The following is a 24,710-nucleotide window of genomic DNA, read 5'->3' on the forward strand; positions in this document are numbered from 1 at the left end:
GTCTGAAGTCTTCTTACATCTTTAACTCTTCCTCCTCTAAGATTTTATTTTATTTCCTCAATTGAAACCTCAATCGGGATCAACCAAATCACTCCCTTCCTCCATTTACTTCCTTCTTCTAAACTTGTACCAAACTCACGCTTGTCACTTTATACTTTCCTACTTCTTTCATCCTATATGCTCTGCCTTTTTGTTCTTCTGTATTACAACTTATCATTAAGTTTCCATCTCTTAGAACTTTTGCATTAGTAATGTCCCCTACTTCGTTCTTCAGAACCGTGGATAGTGGACTGATCATTTGCAGAGCCGTTGACTCTAACAATTACTTTGAACTCCCTTATTTCCTTCTCCATTTCTTCTTCAGACTAATCCCAGATTTTCATTACTTTTCCCCTCTTTCCTACACCTGCCATCGCTGAGAGTTTCTTCTTTTTGGACTCATCCTTTCACTAATCAATGTTTCACTGCTCCTGTCACTCTCATTATACTATTTTCCCACTCTGAAGCACAGCTTTGTCTACCCGCCGTAGTCTTTGTCCAAAGTTCTTTCACCAATCCACGGGATTTCCCAATAGCATCTTGAGCATTTCCTCGACGCCGACTTCCAGAAGTCCAAGATATTCTTATTTCTTTATCTTCATCTTCCTCTATTTCTGTTCTCAATTTCAACTTTTTAACCATCAATATAAATTTGTTTCCTTTTTTCTCACCAGCCGCCGTCCTCTACCAAGTCCAACAACCTGCACACCAGATCTACAGGTGAAAGAGTTTCTTTAATCCTCCACACCCCTGTTGGGAGTTAATTGGATGCTAGGTGTCCTCAATCCTAGAGGGCAGGCTTCGTGCTGCTACACTTTGTTCATGTAGATTTTAATATTTGTGCACTTATGTTATTTTGTGCCCAGTGTTTTCAAATTAAACATCAAAACAGCAAAATCTAATCATATAATTTAGCTAAATGAAACAGAACATAATACAATCTAAACACAGTGTAACAACTGTTATCAAAAAACAGAGCAACTCGCCTCCATATTGAAACGCAGCAAACATAGAGCCCATGCTTGCACTGTCAACTTTTTTATCCGCCTTTTTTTCTTGTTACATCTTTTATCACTTAAAATAAGTTCACAAAATATTGCCATTTCTTCTACATCATCAGTCATATTTACTTTAAATTCACATATGTTATGGGGGGGTTATGGGATGTTCTGTCTGGAATCGGAATGTTGTTCAGTGAAATCAGTTCATGTGGTGTTTGCTGTGTAAGAGCGGAAATACTATCTAAGGAGTTGTTTGGCGGAAAAAAGACACTGGCGCCTCGGCGAAGACTTTGGCTTCGCACTAGGTCAACCTGACCGACTTCTTCCTTCCAATTGCGTGCAAAGCGCAAATGGAGCCAGAATTTACTGGAAAGGATGTCTGTTTGTGCAAGATAAAATCAACAATTTGAGATAAATTGTCCTATTCAGCAATTCTGAAAGGGAGCAGATGTTGAGTTCGTGAGGTCCAAAATATTTTAAAGGTCGTCCAATACACACTCAGTATAAAGCGTGCCAGAATCTTTCTGCAAAACAACAGTAGCACGCCATTGGTTGAAACTTTCCAACACACTGATGAAGAGGGAAAAGTATAAAACAGGTCGAGATTAAGACTTCAGGGAGATTTTTTGTGACAAGACGATGACGATGAAGATTTTTGTATTGAACTGAAGAAACTGTAACGAGGTATCCGTGGTAGTGTAATAAATCTCCGGCTCGTCTATGGCCTAGCAGCAAGAACTACGTCTCTGTGCGTTATTTCTTTTACTTAGATATTTAAGAGTATAGCCACCTTTCTAATCCTCAATAGCTGCTCCTGCCATGTGGCTGGACACCACTCGCAGTATGATCAAACCTGTTGTACCTAAGACTTTGTATTGGCCCTATGTTATGGGTTCTTAAACAATGTGCACAACACATTGTGAAAAAGTCTTCAACAATAATAAATGAGTTTTTAGACCCTGCCAATAACATATCCAACAATCAATCAATTAAATTTTATTTGTATAGCACATTTCAGCAGCAAGGCATTTCAAAGTGCTTTACATAACAAGAATATGAACACTGCTATATACAAATAAACCCTCATATCTACACCCACCTGTCACCTCCTTTGCGTACACACTTCCCAGCCTGGACTACAACCACAATGCTAGCACATCCAGCTACGGAAACATAAGTCAACACACACACACGCACGCAGACGCTAAAACATCAAGAGGAGCAGAACAGATACACATATGTATTAGTATAATGTGTTGGTGCAGCAACAAGACCCAAGCTGTACTGTTGTGGTTCCCAGCATGCTCAAAGTAAGTAAACCTTCGTATTTTTTGGGTTGGTCAAACAGGAGTAAGTCATGACATTAAATATTGCTCTATATTGATATAATTGATTGTTCACATGTTCCACCTGTGAACCAACAGTTCACAGTTGTTATTCACTTCTCAACTGTGCTTTCTGAGAGAAAATGAAAAGGCAAGTTCAATCAGGTATGATACATGTCAGAATTAACATGCACTTCTATAAAGATGCAATGTTAATTATGCCATCATCAACATAAATACATATTAAAAATCCAACTTACAACAGTTCAGCAGTCAATGTTTCTCAAAAATGTGGAAGAATACTACAGTAAATTATGAATAAATACTGCTCTTTTTTCACCCTAATTCTGTAAATATAGTTTTTTTTTACTACTTTACCTTTTCTTTTTTTTACCATTAGTAATGCTACTGACTCAAAATCTCTTTTGCAAGGGAGTCCTGACCATGACAGCAACACAATTGTTCCACATTGTTTTGATGTTTGTTTAAAGCAGAGGTATCCAAACTTTTTGAAAATCTGTCAAACTGAAAGTAGGTGTTGGCCATATAAACTCCATTAGTGTTATTAATATTATAGTAAAAATAATTTGAGTTTTGTGGTCTTAGATTCACATTAAATTAAAAGTTTTGATTTTGTTTTCCGCATCTGTTTTTAAGGCCCTTGACTCAATGAAAAATTGTTTATTTGTGGTTGCACCCCAAATACAGAGGCAATAAGTTACTTAGATGTTTGTGAGAACTTGTTTGTAAAAAAACAAAAAAAAAATTAAAATAAGCAAAAAAAGAAAAAAATATTAAATATATATTTGTGTATGGTTTCCATTTGCAACAAGTTTGGTTTGCAAAAGAAATACAACTAAATACAACTTTAATTCAGTAATATGATTTTGCTGGTTTTTTTACACAAAAATTCTAAATACTTTTCCAAAGCACTATAAATTAATATTGAAAGAAGCTTCTGTGCTAGAAAATATAGTGACATAAGCAAAAAAGTAGAATTGTTTGACCTTCAAAAGGTCACAGATATGCAAGGAAACAAGAACAATTTTCTTTACCACAAATCTTTCCAACATAAGTCATTTTTTAAAACTAGTTTCCACTAAGCTAGCAATCATTTGCTAACACACCATTAGCAAATGAACAAAGCAAAAAAGTAAAATGAACAAAATCATGATGTCTCTAGTTTGAGTATGCTTTCTGTGTGTTCGATAAATCAGAGCAGTGCAAGCAGTTTATTTTAACAGTAAGGCAGTCTAGATAGAGAGGAATTCTTCCTTACACCTTGGCAAGTTGTGACATAATTTCCTGCACGGGTCATGGTAGACGTGAAGTTAGTTCTTCTGTAATGCATGAGTGTATTTGAAGCATGTCCACCCTCCTACAATATTGTCAGTAATCACTCACGAAGACTGTGTCTAAAACACAAGGTCATAGAGAACTTTGTGCCTGGAACTGTAGTGTGTTCAGTTACAGCAGCTTCCCCCTCCAGAGAGCAACCTTCAGACAGAGAAGTGCTTTTGTTAATGTTGTTAGACTTGTGATATGCAATTCATTAAACGTTAATTATCACCAAAGAAGTACGCCTTGAATGTTGTACTTGACATAGCAGTGGTATAATTGGTACTAGGAGAGGGCTCTGGCATTGCACAGCACCACCTGGAGGAGAGAGGATGTAAAGGAAGACATTTTCATTCATGTAAGTTTGTGTGTATTATTAGGATAAATGACATGCTCCTGATGTAACCTCAGAGCATGAACGTGAAACAAATTAAAAAACTCTCACCGAATTTTATAACCCGTAATCATAAGTTTACTTAGTGAGTGTTTTAACCTAATATCTACTTTTTAATATACGTAAGCAAGAAATTCACTCTAATGCTAATATTATATAGATTGCACCTTAATCAGTGCTTTGGTTTAAGAGAAAAGTTTGTGGTTTGATGTAAGGATAAACTCTGTAATGAACACCATGTTTATCTTCTCATTGCAGCATCAAAAATTTAGTTTTCAAATTTTGAGTGTTTGCTTGTGGATAGGAATGAGAAAATTTGAACTCAAAGTCAAATAAAAACAACAGCAATTTCAGTCTGGTGGTTCTGGCCTTGATACTTCACCTTATTTGTCTTTACTTTGAGCCAGTGTTCACAGTTAAAAGTCCTTAGAAAATTAAAATGGCCCTAACTTATAAAAGGATATTCACAAATAATTTCTTAGCAAAAGCAAGAGTCAGTAAATACATTTAAATCAAACAGACTTTCAACAACAGTTTAATATTCAAAGATGGATCTTAATGATTAAAGCATGGGTGGGCAATTATGCCTTCCACGGGGTCACATGTGGAGGGCCAGGGAAAATGCCTGAATTTAACTTTGCATAATATTAATTGCCTTTCTGTATTAAAAGCAGTAAGTGGCATTGTTTTGACAAGCTGGTAAATCTGGTAATATATATTGTGAACACACAATGATACATAGAGGTTGTTTCTCGTAATTCAATCAGATTATCAGGCAAAATGTAAAATACCATTTATGACTCATTATAGCAGTGATTATTTTCAGTCATTTTCAGCCTCAAACACATGTTGAGTATTATATACCATTGGAAAGCGTTAGGATTGTGGGATGTTTTTAGTTGTTTTGGGGTTTGATATATTGCTTCTAGTTTAATTATAATTGTTTTCCTTAGACTCTTGCTTTGATTAGATCAGCATTGTCTCTGTTTTACTTTAACTCAGTTCTTTCTTAATGATTCAAGTTATGTTTGTTTTTGTGTCTAGTTATTTAAAGTTAGTGTTAGGTTCATTTTTCCCTGTGTACTCGCCCCCACACTCTGTACCTCTCTCTCTCTCTTTGTTCAGCCTGCCTGGCACTCTCCCCTCATGCCTTCTATTAGTCAGTCCACGCCCATTGTTCAAGTATTCACTCTCCCAGTACTCATGAAGCCTTTTGACACATTGCCAAACTGTATTGATACTGGGTCACTAAATACTGACACCTGCTGGACCTTAAAAGTCCTTACAGACAGCCTTAGTTGACACTGTCAACAGACACTGATTTGATGACATAGTATAAACAATAGTATACTTTAAGTTATTGTATTTGATGTTGTATTTCATATCTTAGTTTGAATATAACATATCTTTGATATGAACATACATTTGTGAACATGCATCATAATGTAAAAATCTAAGTGAATGTGTTGTGAATGAAGATGCATGTGGACTGGAATTTTTTTTTATCTTTGTCCTTTTTAAAAAAAATTATTTAAAAAATACATTTCCCAATGTTTTGAAATTGAGTCTTACACTTTTTAGATACAATAAAAAAATAAATAAAAAAAACACCTCCACACATGCCACAGATGAGGCTGAAGTGCAAAGAAATTGTAAGGAAAGGTGGAAGAGGTGGATCAATTATCTTTTGGTTGGTCCCAGTATCTCATAAGATACATCCATTTGGAACCTCAAAAGATCAGAGGTTCTTTTGGCAGATGCATCCTGTTGACAGATTTATAAAACACAGTTTGGTGCATGAGTGTGTGTTCGAAAGAGTTTCTGTATTGGTCACAAACACCGACACGGGGTTTCACTCTGAGCTAGACACATGTGCCAATGCATCAGTGTTGTCGGACCCATCACTAATAAACACCAAAAGCTACCCGAGGCCTCTGTCTGCTGCATTTGGGGCCACTTTAAAATTACATATCATTGCACTGAGGTTTTTCATTCAATTGTTCAACTCACGAGCCAATGAACCGTCCAGCCTCATTTGCTCTCCTGCGACATCAAGTGGACAATATTATGCAAATAGGGAATGTGAAACATGATATATGTGAAGCCTGGAATTGAATGAACAAGTAAATAACATTTGTGATACTGATATATAAATTCTGATTATAATCTTAATCTGTTTATATGAAACAATGGCTGGGATAAAAAGAGTAAAGCAAGAGGAAATGGCGTGTTTCCATTATTACGCAAATTGCACCGTAGATTAAGATGGGGGATTCCATAATTTCCATCTTCAATGATCTTACCCCTCAGATGGCAAAAGCCTGGGCAGCCTTCAACGACATCAGACACCATCTTAAGAGGTTCCAGACATACAGTTTGGGCTGCTCCACCCAGCTCATCTCCAGATCACTAGAGGAGATGTTACTAAAGACATTACTTTGCCTGTGGATGCCTCTACCTTAGTGAAAACACTCAAGATAAAATAAAACTGACTTCACCACCTTAAAGTTAAATTCTGGTCTGAATCCAAACACAGCTGCAGCCGTGTTTCCCTTTACATCTGCACATCCAAAGTGACTTTTGGCAGTGATGTAGCATTTACATTCATAAAAGTTTTCCAGCTGGTTCTGAGTATTTAGGAATACCTGCCCCGTTCTTAGGTATGCTTCTGTCTGTACATGTTTGCAGGAGCGCCAACTAAGCTGGGATGAATTGAGGATGATTGTTTAGAGCAGGGGTCACCAACTCCAGTCCTCGAGAGCTACCATCCTGCAACTTTTAGATTCACCTCTGCTCCAAAATGTCTGAATTCCCTCACCACCATTCATTCCTCTCTGCAATAGGTTGGAAATGAGCAGTTTATTTGATCCAGGTGTGTTTGAGCAGAGACGCATCCAAAAGTTACAGGATGGTACGACTGGAGTTGGTGACCCCTGGTTTAGATGTTTGCCACCAAGGTGGAAGCTCACTCTGCAATCTTGCACATATTTTTCTCCTGCTCAACCCTCACAAGTTTTTGGCAAATGTACTTTCACACCATATAAAGTGAATTGGAAGGAATAGCTTTTATCTGTGTAATCTCTAGGCACCACATTCTCTGTAACTGGAAATCAACTATAGCTCCATCCTGCCATGATGTGGTGAGTTTGTAGTGGTGAGAATGAACGCTGAGACCCAGATGATGATGATGAATTTAATAAAGAGAGCTCAAAACAGTCCAACACAGGCTGCACGGCAGAGAGTTAGCACACAGCTAATTACCGGTAGCAACTGAAAAACTGAGGACTGAGTAATAGAGCTAAACCAACACAGGACTTTACAGTTCGACTGTGATGGCAGGCAGGCAAACGACATTCGATGAGGATCCGACAAGAGACAATGACAACAGGTGGGTTTATATACACACGGAGGTTAATCAGGAAAACTAGACACAGCTGGGATCAATCAACAGGGAGGACAGGACATCACAGAGACTAACGGGGAACAGGATCACAATAAACACAGAAAAAAACAAAAATAAACACAGAAAACTCAAATCCTAACACATCCAGTATAAAGTGGATAAATGAAGTCATGTCTTTTCTAAAAGTGGAGAAAATTAGCTATACAAAAATGGAAACTTAAATTCTGTACTAAATGGAAACCATTTGAGTTTATCGCTTCAATTATCTTTCACTACATTTTACTTTTGGAGATGTTCTGAATGTGTTCTTTGTTACTGAAAATATGCTTCTTGAAGTTAATGATGTATACAATTTGTTTATGCTCAACATTTTTGCTGAGATATGTAAAAACGTATGTTCTATATGCAAAAATCTGAATTACAAAAAAGATATGCGTTTGGTTCATTGTCACTGACCTAATCTCTGCGACACCTTTACCTTTACCTCTCTAAATCAGAGGTGGGCAATCCTGAACCTCGAGGGCCGGTTACAGGCAACCCTTAGATGTGTCCCTGGTCCAACACACATTAATGAAACATATATAGTCATTGTGACGTGGTTCTGTTATGACTTGGACAAACAAAACGACTGCCCTTGGGCCAGAGATCACTTTAGTGAAATTTATTAAGCTTTTCTGTAGGTGAACAAAGATGGCAGGTGCAGAATATATATAAAGGCCATCCAAGGCAGGTTAAAAACAGACTAACAGCAGTACCTTCAATGCAAGAGTCCATCACCTTCAGTGTTGCTTCTCAGGAGTATAGACACAGACTGACTCAAAGTGGAACAGAGCCCAGCTTTTAAAGCCACAGGCTCCGCCCACAGACAGACCAAACAAGCAAAAACAACTAAACAGTTACTTCTAACTCAAATAAACTCCTAAAGGATACAAAATAATAATAGTAATAATAATAATATAATAATAATAATAATGATAAAATAAATAAATAAATAAACTTGTAATCAAAAATACAATATTTAATTTACCGTAATAGAAAACACTCCGTACGTTCCGATGACATCACTACGTCATCACATGACTCCCTCCTGGCGCGCCACAATCCGGAAACAACCCTGCTCTAAAATAGAACCGGGAAAATGTTTGGAACTGAAAACAGATTAGGATGGATATGTTAACTGAAGCAGGAACACCGTGTGTGCACCCATGATGAACCGCGTCAGTTTAAGATGCTACAAAAAGTAAGTTAGTGATTGTGTATGCTCGTGTATATGTGTGTGTGGGCATGCTCGTATGCTGACATGGACTCATAATTAAGTCCCAGTCATACACACACACATTGTTGTATCCTTAGGCAAGACCCTTTGCGCTACTGTGTACCTCATACAATGAGAGACATTGATATGCATAACATGCCGGCTCACCCGGCCAAACAAGGTCTGCATCAGGTGCTGGAGAACCAGAGCACCTTGATGAAAAATGGGCTCCTGGGACAAGACGGAAATGGGTGAGAGATGAAAACATGGATCTGTTGGAATGCTACTACTCAAATAACCCTAGGCAGAGGGGTTATATGCAAAGACATCGATATCCCCAGTCAACACTAACTGCCAAACAACTAGTAGCTCAGTGTTCCAACATCCACAAACGGCAACTGCTGTCACAACTTGAGATTGACGAGGTACGGGTATGCAGCCACAATAATGAACGAACCATCAAAGCTGAACGAGGCAGCAGCTGACCTGAGAGATAGAATCGTGGCCCGAATGATGGCTGAGTGAAGTACCATCAGAAAGTCTCATTGAAAATGTGAATGCAGCACTGAGATTGATACCTACCAACACCATAATGGAAACCAATGAGCTGATGTACAACTCAGCATCAGTGATCCTGGAGATGCTTGGCTATAAGAGCAACCATGAGAGCCATAAGATCCAATACCCACCATGGAAAAGACAGTTAGAGGCTAAAACCAAGGTAACAAGGAGGGAAGTGAGCCAACTGTCAGAACTCCAAAGAGGTGCGATGGAAAGACCAGTACCTATACAGTACAGCCATATGCCCATTCCTGAAGCACTCGAAACTGCCAAACAAAGGCTCCAAGCTAAAGAGATACACGAAGAGAATGAAGCCAGAAGGATTAACCGGCTCTTCTCCACCCAACCGGCTAAAGTGTACTTTCAATGGCAGGATAATAACAACAGAGCAGACCCACCAAGGCTGGAGACTGGACAATACTGGAAAGGGATATGGAAAAGGGAGGCATCCCACAATAACAATGCACAGTGCCTAATCTCTCTATGAGAGAACCATAGCAACCTCCCTGAGTAAGCTCCGGTAACCATCACTGTGACATCTGTCCAAGAAAGAGTCTCAGGTATGAAAAACTGGACAGCACCAGGACCTGACATGATCCATGCCTACTGGCTAAAGAAACTCACTGCCCTCCATGAGCGACTGGCAGCTCAAATGAACCAGCTGCTACAAAAAGGGGCTCACCCTGAATGGTTAACTGAAGGGCGCACAATCCTGATCCAGAAGGATCCCTCAAAGGGTTCAGTCCCATTCAACTATCGACCAATAACCTGTCTCTCTACAACATGGAAGCTCATGTCAGGCATCATAGCGGCTAAGATAAGCGGGCACATGGATAAATACATGAGCACGGCACAGAAGGGCATCGGCATAAATAGCAGAGGAGCCAAACACCAACTCCTTGCAGACCACACAGTCGCCCAAGACTGCAAAACCTGACACACTAGTGATGGGTAGATGAGGCGTCATGTATCGTTTCGACCCATAGCAAAACTGTGTCGATTCTGTCTCGACACTGTGTCACTGAATACTGACATCTGCTGTACAATAAAAAATCCTACAGGCAATGTAGTGATTTGATGACCTAGTCCATACAATAAGATTTAAGTCTTTGTATTTTATTGAATATTATGTATTGTATTATGTCATATCTTCAGTTACATTTAAAATAGATTTGATATACAGTCAATAAAAAAATGTGAACATGTACCATAAAGTGAAAATTTAAGTGAATGTGTTTGGAATGAGGATCCTTGCTGGCTGTTCCCCCCCCACAGATTTTTATTTAAAAAAAAAAAAGTTTTTACAACATTTTGAAATTTAGCCTGTTAAGCTTTTTTGACAAAACTTCTCCTGCTGTAGAAAAAAATGAAGTAAACTACATTTACAGCGAACCCTTGTTTTTCTTAGGGGTTGCGTTCCGAAAATAACCCGTGATAGGCGAAATCCGTGAAGTAGTTACCTTTATTTTTTAGTTATTACATAGTATAAATAAATACTCTACATTGAAACCAAATAACAAAACCTGTTTTCAGATCAGCGGATGTGCGTATGCATCAATCGGGCCTTAATGTGATCCGGAGTCATTAAAGTGTCTCCTCCAAGCTGCTTTGTGAGACTCACAGCTGTATCTACGGCAGAGTGATGGATCTTGTCAAGCCTCCGGACGGGTTCTGCTGCCTCTGGCCACAGTTTGTTTTCCAGCTGGCATTCAAAGTTTCAGTTTCCATCTCCTGAATGGCCAATCTGTATTAAATACCGTAACTTTATTGGCACTCAGGTAGAGAAGAAGCGCGGAGACTGTTTTTACCAATCATACGGTCAATCAAGACGCAGAACACTGTGGACAAAAGCTGCACAAAAAAATCTGCAAAGCAGCAATACCTTGAAAGGTGAACCGCATTATAGCGAAGGTTCACTGTATATGAAATAATTTATAAAGAGCAACTGAGTAATTTGTAGAATGGCTGTATATCTGAGTTTATCTAGGTGTATCTGGGACTTCATTCTCATGCCTCATAATGCCTCAGCATTGAGGAGGTGGATTTATTTAAATAAGACAGTTTAGTCAAACATATGCGACACTTAACCTGCAGAACACAATATGAAAATGAACTAAGAGTCAGTTTCAGCTGGATTTGGATTCAGATAGATCAAGTAGAAACTGACAAGAACCGGATGAAACAACAAAAATGAAAACAAATTTATTTTCCAATATAAGATCAAAATGGTCCCACACTGTGGAAACCTTTTGTCTGAGGCTGCTCCATAGTTGACACTGTTCCGTAAAAGATCAAGAATTCGTTTGGCAATTGCTTTTGACAGATTGACAGATTTGCTTCCATATAAACACAGTTTGGCGTTTTAATGTCATTTCGAAACAGTTCCTGTATCGATCACATGACTTGCTGAAACCAATAAGCGCACCAACACGGGTTTTGGTCTGTGGGCTTGATGCATGGGCCGACACATCAGTGTTGCCGGACCCATTACTACGACACACCAACCTGTGCACTGCTTGGATTGATTACAAGAAAGCCTATGACTCAATGCCACACACTTGGATCATTGAATGCTTAGAGATGTACAACATCAATAGGACTCTAAGAGCCTTCATTGCAAACTCTATGGGGCTGTGGAAAACCACCCTTGAAGCCAACTGCAAACCACTTGCACAAGTGTCCATCAAATGTGGTATATACCAAGGAGATGCTCTGTCCCCACTGCTGTTCTGCATAGGCCTGAACCCCCTCAGCCAAATCATCAAGACTGGCTACGGATACCGACTCAAGAATGGGGCCACAATCAGTCACCTCCTATACATGGATGACAACAAGCTTTGTTCCTTCATGTATTTATGGATCTTGGATGTTTCATCCTGGACAGTGGCTCTCACACTCACTAGTCCTCTGCCTCCTTCCTTACGGCTCATGTACAGTCTCAGGGTGCTGGATTTGGGGTGGAACCCTCCATGCATGGTTAGTAGTATATATATATATATATATATATATATATATATATATATATATATATATATATATATATATATAGTTTTTTTTGTTTTGTTTGTTTTTTTAAACTGACCTTTTGCCAGCCAATAGACCTAATTTATTAGGTTAACTGGTCCTCCAGCTAACCCTAACCCACCTTCCCACAAATTAAATGGGAAGGTAATTTGTGTTACTTACCTTCCCACTTACCTTTTTGTTACTTAATTGAGACTTTTTGCCTCAATTAAAATTATGTTCTGTTGCCATTACATGAGTATTTTAGTAAAATATTGTGAAACGATTCCGCTACTTTCATAATTTAATAGCTTTTTGCTTTTATTAAGCATGCAAAATTGTTTTGTAAGATGTGTTTGAATGACATTAATGCACATGGCAGGTCACGTCAGGCACTATGCTAAACTTAATTAACTTAAAGACAATTCAAAATACAAGCAGTCTTATGTAATTGCAGAACAATTTAATAAAATTGTGAGGATTTGAGTTTTCTGTGTGTTTATTTTGGTATCTTTCAGTTGAGTCTCCATGTTTTCCTGTCAACCCCTTGATCGCTCCCAGCTGTGTCTCCTTCCCCTGATTACCCTCTGTGTATTTAAATCCACCTGTGTCCCTTGTCTATTCTGTCTCTAATTGTGTCTTTTGTGAATTGTCTTCCCTGATGCCAGTGCAACCAGTGTGATTGGCCTTGCCTCTGGTCACCTGTGCTGCCTGGTTTGTGGATTAATGTGTTGTTTCTTCATTAAACCATCATCATTATTCAACTATCTGGATCAACTGCATCTACCTCACCACCTCCATAATCGCACATCATGAAAGAAATTATGATTTATTCCTGTTCAATTTATTAAATTACTTTAAAAATTGCTTCATTTATGTCATGATGGGTTTGAGATTCTTGACCCACATGCAGAAACACTCAGAGGAGACTGGGTTTAGTTAAAGGTTTATTTACAGCTCTGAGAAATAAAGATATTACAGTCAGTAGGAGTTTATCTTTCTTCGGTCCAGGATCCTGGGATTACTGCACACAGGTAGAGAGCAATGGTGAGTTCAAATGCGGATGGGAAATTTCAGTTCTAAGGAAACTCCGTAAGTTCTTACTTGCAGTGGCTGGAGAGCAAGCGGGGAGAGGCAAGCGGAGCCAGGTAGGCCAGGCTATTTCCAGGTTGTTGGCTGCTCAGGTGGTTCACAGGGCTGGAGGGCGGACAGGTTGGTCTAACTCGCAAGACCGAGAGGAAAACGGTGCAGAAGCGGCACGAGAGGATTCCTCTGAGACTCAGGTAACTCGAACGGTTCCAGTGGAACTTGCAACGACCAGTGCTGGCAAACACTCTGGCGAGGAGGAACTGGCCGCCTGCTGCTCATATACTCCTCATGGTGATGATAAATTTCTTGGAGGTGTGTCAACCAAGACCTGTTGGTCCAACCTCTGGAGAAAAACAGCCACAAGGCGCCCTCTGGTGGATAGACCTGGAAAAACACTAACCCAGCCTGATCCCCAACAATTTATAATCTAGTTCGGTAAAAAGGAGCATTTTCAAAAGCTAAATGGTTGTAATGGAACTTTGTTTGGATTAAATTATTTTGCACACATTATGCAAAATAAATGAATACTATGAGATGCTGACAGTACCTCATGTCACTTTACAATTCAAGACTTGATAGATGTGACTGTGCAATATCTTGACACAGCTGAGGAAAGCAAGTGCAGGTGTTACTATTTAATAATATCAGATTCATAGTGAAAAAAATGGAACAAAGGGGATGGCACAGATGAACATTGCATCTATGATGGAGAAAAAGAGCAAAGTAACCATAAAAAAAAACCTGCACATCAAATTGTCATCAGAAGTCACTTCTGTAGACGCTAAAGTGGAAGTATGCGTTATTTACTTTTAGTATAAATCAGTCCCTGCAGAAAATTGTGATGGGAAGTATTAATGTGAATTCACTCATCATGCAAATTTTACACAGACACATACTTTTCACCAGTTATAGCAATTCTTCCACACATCTGACCAATCATCTGAATGTTTTCTTTATTTTCTTCTTTTCTGACCAATCACTGCAACTCAGCTGAAGTTTTACCAATCCCTTTAGCCCCTTTCTAAGAGATGTCTGTTTCATAACATCTCTTGAAAGACAAACCTGCAATTTAAAAGCATTTGTGATGCTAAACGGAAACATCTGAATTTTTTTCTTTGGTAGAAAACATTTGGAGCTGGTCAGTGGGATTTGCTTCTACTGTGTAGTACACGTTAATTTGAAATACACTGATTTGACCAATATGTAATTATTTTTTCACTTTGACAACTAAGGATATGATTTGGTGACACTTTATTTGAAGGGGTGTGCATAAGACTGACATGACACTGTCATAAACATGACATAACACAAAGTTGCTCTAAAAGTTGCATTAAAAGTCCATTAAAAGTGCCAACTTTGCATGATTTTGTAAATTATGATAATTTAATGCAAAGTTGGTATTTTTAATGGACTTTTAATGCAACTTTTAGAGCAACTTTTCATTAAAAGTGTCATTATTTACCGAATGACACTTCATGACGACTGTCATAAACATTCATAAAGACTTCTTTATGTTCATGACAGGTGTTATGTCATGTTTTTGACTGTGTCATGTCAGTCTTATGCACACCCCATCATTAAAGTGCTACCAATTACTTTATTTTTGTCAAGGGTCCAAGCAGGTAAACACGTTTAAATAACAAATTCAACACACCACACTTTTCAGATTATTGATCAAAATTGGTGTATAAATTTTCTTTGCACTTCATAATTATGTACAACCTTGTTTATTAGGGAGCAAAAATCAAATAATAAACATTGAAATTTGTGGTTATAATATGAAATAACTATTTCCTTAAATTCTGTAAGATATAGGTTATCCACAGTCTGAATGTGACATTATATTGAATCAAATTATCTGGATTTGAATATATCTTTATCTGGTCATTATGGCTGTCGATCTCAGTTCATGTGTCTTTGATCCTGTGGAACACAATCTTAACATTGATTGTCAGGGTATTGAGGCGTCAGAGCAGCTGGACTTCGTCTCATCGGCTCGCTGATCCTCTGCGTTGACTTTTTGTTAGGATCTTAATTCCAGCCAACACCACAGAGCTTCATTTCTTAGGAATTAATTATTATTTGGAATTCTGGACTGACGATTAAAGACCCACAAGGCAGGAATATTCTGAGCAGGTTGCTGTAAATCTCCTTTAAGCGAAGCACTGACTTTAATTCATTTTGAAAAACTGATAAAAGGCTGAGATTGATGAAAACTGGGTGAATTTCACTGTTGTCAATTATAGGCATTAAGGTGGATAAGGACTGCACTTATCAGCCATGAATTTGCATTTAATAATACTTTAATGTAGGAGAGATTGAAGATGAAGCTATATAGTAATGGATAGTGTTGATTTAGGGAAGGGGAATCAGTGAGTCAGATCTTTGGACACCATCACTGTGCCTCATTGAGGAGTAATAGATTACTTTGACAGAATTTAGACTCTTTTCTGGACCTTTCTGTGTGAAGACATCAAGCACCGTTGGACAACGATGAAGCCATTTAAAAGTTTTTAGGTGATTCTTTTGCTTTGCAGAGTTTAAAAACGAGAGAAAAAGTGATGTGTGAAGTGTGTGTGCATGTGTGTGTGTGTGTGCGTGTGTGTGTGTGTGTGTGTGTGCGTGTGTGTGTGTGTGTGTGTGTGTGTGTGTGTGTGTGTGTGTGTGTGCGTGTGTGTGTGTGTGTGCACAAAGTACAAAGCTGATGACAGCCTCGTCTTGGGTTTCTGACAGCTGACGTAGCGCACCGGGACTGTGCAATATCTCCCAGTCGCTGACATCATCCGAGCCGTGCATCTTAAAACAAAGAGATAATTACTGCACATGGAGGTGGAGTTCTGGGGCCACAAAGGGGTCACAGTTTGTTAGATTATTTTATTCATTCAGGCACCTTGATTATTTCCAACTGTTCTCTGACAGTGAAAGAGAAGCCAACTGTATATTTACAGGTGAGGTTTTTCAGCTCTACTCTGTGGATATTTAATTTTCAGTTTTGGGGAAGTTGCATCATAACATTATAAAGACATTTAATGTGAGGAAAAAGAAGCTGGTGCAAAGAGAGCAAAATAAAGATGCAACTGCTTCCAGGATTCCCTTTGATCACTGTCCACATTTTAAACATGACTAGTCAATCCTTTGTAAATGAATCAGTACCTCAGACTTTGAAGGTAACTGTGATTACCCTCCACTTAAGAAACCATGAGAAAATTGCAGACATATCTAATCTCCCTTTCTTATCTAAAATTCTTGGAAATATAGTTGCTCCTCCAGTGTGTGAGCATCTAGTTAGGTTTCAGAGTTCATCAGCTTCATCAAGCTAGTAGAGTTCTCCTAAGAATCTGCTCCTCCAACAGATGGAATTCAACAACAGTGAGGTCTGGGCCCATTATTATTTTAATTTAATGTGCTTCCACTAGCTGGTATTAATTTTTCTCTAATATATTTTAATTTTCATCTTTCTAACCACACGTGCTTTATAGACTGTCCACCCTTGTCCAATGTTTATCTCAGATCAGTGACCGTCTGTCCAGCAATTTTCTGGTTTTAAACACGAATAAGACTTTTATTAATCTGTATCCTAACATCATAATCAAATCCAATATTAAAAAATCTACAAGTTACATTTGGCTCCTCATTAAGCTTTGACTCATACATCAGAGTATCAGAACATATTTCCTGTTCTTTTTATTTAAAAGGAGTGATTTATCCAAAAATTACTTTTTTTTACTTTGTCACATTGTAATGTCTTTCCCTCATCAAAAACATACCTGGAGTGATGCTTTTATGTATTTCTGAGGACTCCTTGAATTTCCAATCACAACCATTATGGGTGTTTAAACACTTGTTTCCACAAACCACTGCCTACTTCCATAAAGCTGCTCCTTGGAGCTGCAGTCTCCAGCCACAGAGCACCGCTCTCTGCCTAACCTGCTGGCAACGAGGTTCTTAAAAAGACATAGACCCAATTTTGGTGCATCAGATAATGCTATGATGCAAAGTCAAATTTCTTTAAATTTATTTTTGATATATGTAGCATTTTTTGTAATGACTGACAGATACTAAGTTAACTAACTTAGATACTTGATAGAGTTTTAAAATGGTTCTGTGTGCCTGGAAAAAAATAACAGAGTTGAATAGAAACTTTATCATCATGAAAATTGTCCATGTGACACCCCTCACTAAATCTAGTAAAAACACTCGTATCATCCTGGTCTTATAGCCTCTGTAATGGTATAACTTTATCTCAGTGGATAAAGTTTTGTTGTCACTGGGAAACTGAATGGTCAGGCTCCTGATTATTTGTGTGCACATTTTGTCTTAATTTATTTAGGAAGCTCACAACAGGTTCTTTAAGACTCCCAGAGGCTGAGAGTGAGGCCAAAAGGGTAGATGCATGCTTTTAAACAATACAGTTCTCCAACCCACCCACAGAACAGGTCCACACCAGTTTCTGCAGGTACAGCAGCAACTCCTACAGAAAGCATAGTTTCACAAGTTCATACATAGCTACTAAAATAATATTCAATCTTCTGTTCCTAAATAAGTGAGTCAAAAAGATCAGGTTTGAAATTTTGCCATAATTCCTCACTTCTTTTTTTTTTTTTTTTGCTGATGCAATTAACACAACAGAACGAAAAACTTTAAACAGAATCAAAAGTACAAATAAGAAAATAAAATATAGCAAAGCAAAACTTAAGTAAAATATAGGCAAACAAATCAATTAAAAATCTGCATTGTTTCTTCTCAGTGGTCTATAGTCTTGAATCCATGCAAACAGTAGAGCAGGGTGCTCATCATGTCGATCGATCGCGGGAAGGTTTTGAGTCGATCTCGACAATAGGTGACAAAGTGAACGCCACCCGGAGGCTGAGAGCAGGACGTCCTCTTCTGACACGCATATCAAAAATATTCACCAAGATCCAAAACATTTGTAACTCTACTAAAGAATGAAAAACTCAACAAAACATGGTCAAATTCATGACTCAGCAAAAATAATAGTCTCAGTAATGATTGTTTCAGCAAGGCACTGTGCAATTTGGTTCCATTAAAAAATAAAAAAATAAAAAAGCAACTTAAAAACAGACTGACTAGCAGAGCAGGAGTTTAAATTAGCTCATCAGCCATTGCTGTGTTCAGGGAGCGCTTACTAATAATCGCAAAACATTTTTCATTACTTTTACTTTAGTAACTCATCATTACTGTTTTTTCTAACCTGCCTAAATGGTCAGTTTAATAACAATATAGCAGTAAGTACACTTAAAATACAATTTCTCTTTAAAATATATATCTGAGAATCTTTGTCAACTCTGTTAACGTATGATTCTTTTTCTTAAAATTTGTAGAAATACCTCCCACAGCTACAGATGGCATGGAATGATTTCACTTCCCTTTACTGATAAAGAAAAAATAAATGCATATGTATATTTTTAAAATATTTACTAAATTATAAGTCTTCAATACAACCTACATTTTTACTTTACACTGTAATCATTTTATTGGCACACTTTATACTTAAAAGAATTATTGTTTCTAATTTTTGTAAGAAAAAGAACTAAATTTTTTTTGTCCTTTAGAGTTCTGTAAATATTTTCACGAATACACCCCTGTACAGGGTTAGGGTTAAACATCAAAAAGTTAAAAATGTTGTCTTTAGTGTTTTCTTTGATTACCAAATATATTAGTGTGTGTGAGAGAGAAAGTGTCAGTGACAGGCATTAGCTTATAATACTTTGTATTATGTATTAGATTGTTATTAAGTTTGGTCCTTTTACTTGTATTAGCTACTGGCAGATGAGATGCATTAAATATGATGGATGCTGCGACGTGTCGCAGCAACGGACCGGCCCACTCAATGAGGCGTCTACATATTCATGTCTATGGTTGAGTCCACAAAACGCTGCCTGTGAACTATGGAGGACACAGACTTTTAGGTCAAAATAGGTAGTTTGATTAATCTGCATTATGCAATATTAAAACCCTCTGCTGCCTGAGGCCTTTAGTTCCAAGCCCAAAATCTCCTGGTTGGGGGTGATGTGGGAACAGGACCTAGGCCCGGCAGCTTCGCTTTGAGTCTGTACAGGTTTTCTGAAGCCATTCCTTAAGTCTTTTATGTCATGATTTTGCTTTTTTTTTTTTTTTTTTAAGGTTTTGTTGGCTCTTGTGTCCTTTATTTGAAAATAGTTTGACAGGAAGCAGGGTAATGAGAGAGGAGGAAGACGCAGAAAATGTCACCAGGCCAGGAATTGAACCAGTGACCACTGCCACAAGGACTAAGGCCTCAATATTTGGGTTGTGCTTCGCCTCTGCTCCACCACAGCACCGCATGATTTAGCTTTTCTTTTAATGCTTATTTTCATACTTTGTGCAACTTAACTGATTTTATGTTGTACAGTGCTTTGTGACTTTGTGTCTGTGAAAAGTGCTTTACTCACCTCTGATCAGAGTTGTGGACAGCAGATGTCCCCAGAACCTTATTAATTTGGATAATGTTTTTACATGGTAGAATGGACAGATATTTGAAAATCTGGTAACATGATGCAAGCCAAAAATGACTGAATGGTTAATATGATTACTAAAGTACTTTTAAAAGCATCAGTTTGAGACTGTGTAGAGGCAGATGTATATTTTTAATTTTTTGTGTGTTTTTTGCTTTATTGTAACCCCAGATCTAAAATATCAGCTAGAAAATTTCAGTTAAATATTTTTTACACCAAATCTTAAATATGACAAATGAAACTATGTCTTTGAGTGCAAACGTAAAACTGCTTTAATAAGTATGCACTATAAATTGGATTGAAGAATTTAAAATTCACAGTTTTGCTTTGTGCTGTTTTCCATGTCATTCAAACTTTTTCCATCACTTTAAAGTTCTGCTTGGTTGCCACAGGACCCCAAACTGAATTATTAAGACTTACCCAAAGATTGAGAGCTGAGCAGAAACATCCAGTCTTCAGAAATCCAGAGTGAAGACAGTTCAAACCAAGGACAGCCTGTTTTATCAGCACACTCCAGCTTTGATGCTCCCTGAACTTATACCATGTTTATTCTGAGGAGGAGGAGGCTGCCCTTTTCTACCTCTTAATCCACCCAATTTATTTGTCACTCTATTTAAAGGGCGATCTGACTTGGGGATTTAAAAGATTAGTCTCTTTTTAAAAAGGTAACATTTAAATCTCTCCATCGAGGCGCAAACATCTCAAGAAGCACTTGAAGGAAAGTGAAACATATCAGAAACGGCTGTGATCTGGAATGTGTTGGTAAAGCAGAGTTAGGGGAAGGAAATGCCAAAATCAACAGCTTTCTTTTAATCACACGTCAAATAAATAAGAGTAAAAACTGTAGGAAAGTCCCTACAAATAAGCTGTAGAATTACAAAGAACACTGTATATGTTTATGTTAATTATCAGTATGTGAAAACACATTTTCATCTCCAACTTTAACAGACGTACACTAACAACCAGTCACTTATCACTATATTATACACTCAGAAATATTTAACCCTAACTTTTATGATTTATGTAATTTCAGTACATGACAAATTCCCATTTACTTTTTTTTTAGACAATTTTAACATAAACCTGTCTATAAATATGCCTTGTTACACTAATGAATATGCATCATATAAGGTTTTGCATGATACATATAAAGCATATTTATTTTAAATGCTCCTCAGGTTTTATGGAGAACCACAACTGACAAAATAAGAAATAAAAGCATAAATATATATTAAATTTTTCCTTGTCTTTACTTGTTTAAATGTTTGTCTTTCACCTCGTATTAATTTTAATATTGTGGTGGTGTACAATCCACCATCATGTTGCAGCACAACTTTTTATCATAACAAAGGAATTGTTAACAGGATTTAGAAACAACAGTGAAGTAATCATTTTGGAGGATTTTAATATAAACTGGAAGGACAATAAATTGAAAAAACCACTTGGAGAACTGACAACAAAATTAGATTTTCACCAGTTAATCAATAGTTCCTCTCGTATCACTAAAAACAGTCCAACTTTAATAGATTAAATTTTTTCAAATAAACCTGGTCGAATCATAAAATCCTATAACTTGGTGTGCAGCTTATCTGACCACAATGTTACTCTCATTGTCAGAAAATTATCTCAAAATCGTTTTGTCAGTCGCTATACACAGAAACAGACTGTAATACAAATTTAAAGGACAGGATGAACCCAAATTTGAGGCTGAATTAGCTAAGATTAATTGGGATGACGTTTCCAGCCAGAATCAGATAAATGATTGCTGCAATACATGTATTCTTAATGTTTGTAATACTATGAATAAGTTTCTTAAAACCCAGACGAAGGGACGAAGAAAAATACAGCTACCTTGGGTATCGGATGACATTCGGCTGTTAATGAAAAAGAGAGACTATGCTCTAAAATCTTTTCTTAAAAATAAAAGGACCACAGATTTTTAAAAGTTTGAGGAACAGAGTAGATAAAGAAATTTACAAATCTAAAGCTAAATATTACACAAATGTCTTATCAGAAACTGGAGGGAATGGTAAGACGATCTGGAAACAACTAAGCAGTTTACTGAATCCCAATGCGCACACTAAATATAAATATGAACTTGCAAAGCAGGAAAAACCATAACTGATCCTGCTAAACTAGAAACAATGTTTAATGATGTTTTCCTCTCTTCAGTTGAAGACTTGGCATCAAAGTTTTGACCAGCTCCAATGGAAACACGCAGCACAAAACCGACCAAAAACTGTTCTGATTTTTTTGAGATTAAGGAAATTCATTACTCTGATGTTCAAAAAGCCATTAACAGCTTAAGTAATGCTCACGCAGAGGAATGTATAATTTAGACGCTATGTTTAAAAAAAAATGCAGTAACATTTTAGTAGAACCTTTAACTCATATAGTTAACATTTCCATCAGAACAGGGCAATTTCCCGATGCAAGCTTTGGTGAAACCGATTTTTAAATCAGGAAGTCCACATGAAATCAGCGACTACAGGCCAATAAGTCTGGTTCCGGTCATGTCAAAAGTGCTGGAGAAAATTATTCTGGAACAACTACTACTGCATTTAGAAAGTAACAATCTTCTGCATCCGCTTCAGTTTGGTTTCAGACGTTAACATTCTACAGAGACCGCTGTAAGTTTGCTGCTTGAAAAGGTTAAACAATCACTTGACAAGGGACAAATTACTGGTGAAGTTTTTCTTGATTTGAAAAAGAATTTTTCAAATCAATTTACTGATCTCAAGGCTTTCATCATTTAATTTTTCAGAACTCTCATTGTCTTGGTTTAAATCATATTTGAAAGATCGTGAACAGTGTGTTGTCATTAATAACAGTAAATCTTCTGCAAAATTGTAACAGGGATTCCAAGGAACCATCTTAGGTCCGGTCCTTTTTAGTTTGTATGTTAACAGTCTTCCTGAAATTTGTCCTGAAGTCAATCTGCAAATGTATGCTGATGACACCGTTGTTTACACATCGGACCAAACGGTATTGTTGTTAGTGAAAAACTTCAGAACAGTCTGCAGAGATTATCAACATGGCTAAAGGATTCTTGCTTAACTCTCAATACAAAGAAAACAAAGTGATTTGCTTTTCAATAAAGAAAACATCATTACAGTCCTTGAATATTCAGATGAGTGGGGACCTATTGAACAATATCACAAGAAAAATATTTAGGAATAATTCTGGATGCTCAGTTAAATTTTAGGAGCCAAGTTGATACAATCTGCAAAACTGTTAGATTGAATATAAATCGTTTTAAAGTTATTAGACATTGTTTGACACTTCACTGTGCAGAGACGTCTTTGAACTCACTGATCCTCACATTTTACCTACGGAGCTACTGTCTGGTCTCAGACTAGTCAAACTCAAACCACTTGTCATGAGGTGTGTGGTTGGTGGTGGTGAGGAGAGACGCCGAGACCCAGGTTATGGTGATGATGATGTTTAATGATGAAAATAAAGCACACAGTCCAAGGCAGGCAGCACGGCAGGAACAAGCACGCAGCTAATAGCCGGTAGCAACTGACTCACAGGACTATACGGGAGCTAGCACTAACCAGGACTTATCAGTACAACTGGCGAGTAGACAAACGACAATAGACAAACACAACCAGGACTTAACAGTTCTACCGGCGTGACGAACTACGACAAGGACCCGACGAGGAACACAGACAACAGGTGGGTTTAAATACACACGGGGTAATTAAGGGAACGAGACACACCTGGGGAGCAATCAACGGGGAGGACAGGACAGAGACTCACAGGAACACAGGACTGAACACAGAGAAACTCAAAAAACAAACACACAGAAACACGGAACCTAACACCACTAGCAAGTCTGTATAATCAGGCCTTAAAGGTTTTATATCAAAAGCCGATTAGATTCCATCACTGTCACATTTTGCCTAAATTTGGCATTTTGAATTTTACAAATTTTCTAAATTATAACGTTTTAAAATTGATTTTTAAGTGTTTAAATGGACTTGCACCAACACCATTAGGCGATTGTATACAGAGACTGCAGGGCAACAGGAGATCTACCAGAGTGGATAAGTCTGCCTCTTCTGAACAGTCTGAATCCAAGAGCGCGTTCTGTGAGCAGTCAAAGCCTAGTGTGATTCCGGCTGCAGCTTCGCACTCATCTTACCTGCTGAGTGGCGACTGTTTGTCATCTGTCCAGCAGCGGTCTGCGCCAAAACGGTGCCTTAAGCACCCTGACCCCCCTTTCAGGAAGCGTGCGGGTTCTCCCTCGGCCTGACATGGACGCGGTCGCGTCATGTGGCATGGAGGTTAACAACCAGCACTTTCTGGCCGAGGTCCTCCCCAGAGAATCTCCGAGGTAGAGGACGGCGGTAGGGGTCTGACTTGGCTGGAGTTCATGTGAACCACAGCACCTCACATGAATCCACGCCCGCTTTCAGAACATTATTCAGAGTGGTGATGCACATGCTCCTTGGGACAGGTGGATGGATCAGCTAATCAGCAGGGGTTACATGCTGCAGTTTGGAGGCAGGCCTCCGCCTTTCAAGGGGATCGTAGAGACGTTTCTACCATCTCCAAAGCAGAACGCCCCTCTCAGGTCAGAGCTGCAGGAACTGGTGGCGAAAGGTGTAATTTCCACGGTTCCCCAGGGAGAAGAAAATGCAGAGTTTTATTCCCGCTATTTTCTGGTCCCCAAAAACAGGAGTGAGACCTCTTGTTGAAAATTCTTGATTTGTCCCTGTTCAACAGCTCGATCGTGGAGAGGTCATTCCACATGCTGACACCAGACAAGTGTTGGAAAACATTCACCAGGACGACTGGTTCAC

At 38.1% G+C, this 24,710-nt stretch overlaps 1 long non-coding RNA gene across 1 annotated transcript in view; it reads left to right on the plus strand.

Annotated features, from left to right (window-relative positions):
• Nucleotides 1-1,260: 1,260 nt before the first annotated feature.
• LOC148153181 (uncharacterized) overlaps nucleotides 1,261-24,710 on the plus strand; it is a 48,033-nt gene continuing 24,583 nt past the window's right edge. Inside the window, exon 1 of the long non-coding RNA XR_015761794.1 lies at nucleotides 1,261-1,345. This is a non-coding gene — a long non-coding RNA (uncharacterized LOC148153181). The remainder of the gene's footprint in view (nucleotides 1,346-24,710) is intronic.

The sequence above is a fragment of the Poecilia mexicana genome, unplaced genomic scaffold, assembly GCF_051168715.1.
Source record: "Poecilia mexicana isolate PSO_F unplaced genomic scaffold, ASM5116871v1 scaffold_21, whole genome shotgun sequence".
In the NCBI taxonomy this organism is placed as follows: Eukaryota; Metazoa; Chordata; class Actinopteri; order Cyprinodontiformes; family Poeciliidae; genus Poecilia; species Poecilia mexicana.